This window comes from Octopus bimaculoides, chromosome 22 (assembly GCF_001194135.2).
Source record: "Octopus bimaculoides isolate UCB-OBI-ISO-001 chromosome 22, ASM119413v2, whole genome shotgun sequence".
NCBI classification, from domain to species: Eukaryota; Metazoa; Mollusca; class Cephalopoda; order Octopoda; family Octopodidae; genus Octopus; species Octopus bimaculoides.
The window spans coordinates 467,519-470,780 of NC_069002.1; the positions used below are offsets into that span (position 1 = coordinate 467,519).

At 36.8% G+C, this 3,262-nt stretch overlaps 1 protein-coding gene and 1 long non-coding RNA gene across 7 annotated transcripts in view; one reads left to right on the forward strand and one right to left on the reverse strand.

The window, feature by feature from the left end:
- LOC106878718 (uncharacterized) overlaps window positions 1–3,262 on the forward strand; it is a 157,845-nt gene that overhangs the window by 97,199 nt on the left and 57,384 nt on the right. For both annotated transcript variants that reach the window (XR_008266603.1, XR_008266602.1), the window contains exon 3: window positions 2,268–2,341. This is a non-coding gene — a long non-coding RNA (uncharacterized LOC106878718). The remainder of the gene's footprint in view (window positions 1–2,267; window positions 2,342–3,262) is intronic.
- The window catches only part of LOC106878716 (transcription factor COE1), a 341,839-nt gene that overhangs the window by 78,216 nt on the left and 260,361 nt on the right, over window positions 1–3,262 (reverse strand). The window lies entirely within an intron of this gene.

The following is a 3,262-nucleotide window of genomic DNA, read 5'->3' on the forward strand; positions in this document are numbered from 1 at the left end:
GGGAGTTTTTCGTTTCTCTCAAATGAAGAGCCGTATTGAGAGGAATGTAAATGCACAGGAAATAAAGTTATGGCATGTCTAGGAACAGAACATTGTTTTGTTTACAGAAGGAATTGGGGGCTAAACTTCTACACATTGTGGAGTCGCCCCCCCCATTTATATAATAATTCAGAAGAATTTTCGCTTGGTAAGCCTTGGTAATAATTCAATTTTCTTGGAGCAATCTGAAAACACGTGCGTTCATGCCAAAGCATAGCAATAACAACAACAACAACATTAAGGACAATAAACAAGAAACCTTTATGATTATCGATACTAAATTCAATATTATTATTGTTGAATTTATTGTGGATCATGGCAACGGCGATGACGACTATGATGACGGTGATGGTGATGATAATAATGATGACGATGATGATCATAATGCTGACAAAAGTAAGGGTGACACGGTGACGATGACGACGATAATTATGATGATGATGATGATGACGACGATAATTATGATGATGATGGTGATGTTGATGATGATGATGATGATGACTACTATAACAACTAGCTACTGCCATTGCTGTTGTTCTTGCCGCTCTTACAAATATTTTTATGTTCTCTCTCTCTCTCTCTCTCTCTCTCTCTCTTTCTCTCTCTCTCTTTCTCTCTCTCTCTCTCTCTCTCTTCTTCTTCTTCTTCTTCCTCACCCTCTCTTTTAAATTTTCGTTATTGTTGTAATTGTCGTGAGTAGATGTTGTTGTCGTATTGTTATATGCTTTTACTACTGGATTTGCTATTGTTGTTGTTGCTGTTATTGTTTTCTTTATCATTTGTTATGTTTGTTGTTGTTGTATCTCTACTGCAATTGCCACAATATATGTTGTTGTTGTTGTTGTTGTCACAGTGTTTCATCAAAGAAAATTTTCAAAATCATTTTTATATTTTTGTCTATTACTTTTTTCAACATCTTTTTAACAATTCGCCATATTTTTTCCCTCTCACCCTCCCACCCATCCCCCCTTTCTATATTCGATATTTTTCCTTTAATTCCTTTATTCCCTTATTCATCCATTCAGTCATTCATTCAGGATATTTTTTTCCCTTATTGTAATTGTTTCTGCTTTTGTTTGTTTGTTTGCTTGTGTGTGTGTATGCGTGTGCATATGCGTGTATATGCGTGTATATGTGTGAACTGCAGTTGTCATTGTCATTATTACCATTCTCAAACCTCATACGCTTCTTCGCTTTCGCCCTTTATTATTATTATCATTATTATTATTATTATTATTATTGACATTGTTTGCTACTATTGTAGTGGTCCTTGTCGAAGCTGTCGCTGTCATGATCATAATAATGATGACGATGGTGATGATGACAATGGGGAGGGTATTGATGATGGTGATGACGATGGTGATGATGATGATTATCGTCGCCAGAACCCCCCAACATCATGATGATGATAATGATGATGATGATGATCATCATCATCAATACCACCGCCACTGTCATGGTATTAATCATCTTTGTTCATGTGTGCAATGTTAACGTGTTGTGTAGTGGAGTTATCTGTCTTGGAGCGTGTTAGGAAATTCGCAGTTCATCATCATCGTCATAATCATCGTCGTTGCCCGTCGTCATCATCATCATCATCATCATCATCACCACCACCAGGAACGTGCACCATTGCAATCCTCTTTATCATCATGGCTATCATCGTCGTCGTCCACCTCCTCCCCCTTCCCTCTTATTTCCCCCCCCCGCCTCCTCGTGGTCATCATCATCATCATCACCACTTTCTTCTCCACATTTCTTTTTATCAATCAAATACAGTTTTACCCCCCCTCTCTCTCTCAATGTCACTCTGTCCTCTCTATACAATACCCCTACACCCCATTCCATCTCCCCTCCTCCTCCTTTCCCATTGCTTCCTTCATTCTTCCACCGTGTCTTACAAGCAGCTCCAACGAAACAACAAGCAAATCTCAAAGAGAGAAGCAAGATGGCGGCCATCTTACAATATATTTGTTTCCTAACTTTTACGTTTTGTTTTTTCTTTATTTTTGTTCAATTTTTGTCAGAGAGTCCTGCTTTCTTATTGTCAAACATTTCATTCGCCATTTTTGTGGAGTATGACAACCAACTGGCATTGCTGCAGAGATGAAACAGCTTAACTTTGATAGTTAGACAATCGTTGATGGTTTCTTGCCGTTGCTGTAGTTATTGTTGTTGCTTTTTTTTCTATTATTCATTTGTTTCTTTTATTCTGTTACATGCTTCAGGCTTTGGACTGCGGCCACGCTGGAGCAATGCCTGATGGTTTGAGTCGAAGAAACCGAGGTTCTCAATAATTGTAGTAAGTCTGCTCTTTATTTTTCCCCCCACCTCTTGTCTCTTTACTGAAACGCGAAGTTATAGGGCCGTAAACACACCAATACCGTTGCACAGTTGACTGGGAGACCGAAGCATACAAATACACACACACACACGCGCATATATGTGTATGTGCGCGTATATATATATATATATATATATATATATATATATATATATATATATATATATATATATATATATATATATATATACGCACACACATGCATACGTATATACGAGGAAAATGTATCTTAACTGCTTATCATAGTTTGCTGAGACACATGCATGAAAACAGGCCCTTACACACACACATATACACACACACACATAGATAAATACACGCATCTATATTCGCATACCAAACGTCCTAAGTTTCAGTGCTGGCTCTAAATACTCCATAGAAAACCTGAAGGGTTAAATTTAATAGTAGATGGGTATGTGTGTGTATATGTATGTGTAACTATCTATCGAAATATATACACATGCACACGTATATCCATACACACAGACACACACAAACACTCTCACACACACACACACTTAAACATACAGTGAGAGAGAGAGAATTATATTTGAATGGTGTTATATTATCGTTGTGCTGTATTGAATCCGTCATATTGTATAGTATTGCAATGTATTGTTCAGTGTCTTGTATATATTGTATTTATGCCATTGTTACTGTTGTACGCCATATTAATTCTATTGTATCAACCTATTCTAGTCTGTTGTTTCACATTATTTTGTTGATAGTGTTTTCTATTGCATTCCATTGTCTCTCCCGCTCTCTCTTTCCTACCTCTCATAAACATATCATACATACATGTATATATAAACTTATACATACATACATACATACATACATGACACACACACACACTATGTTGGTATATATATATATATA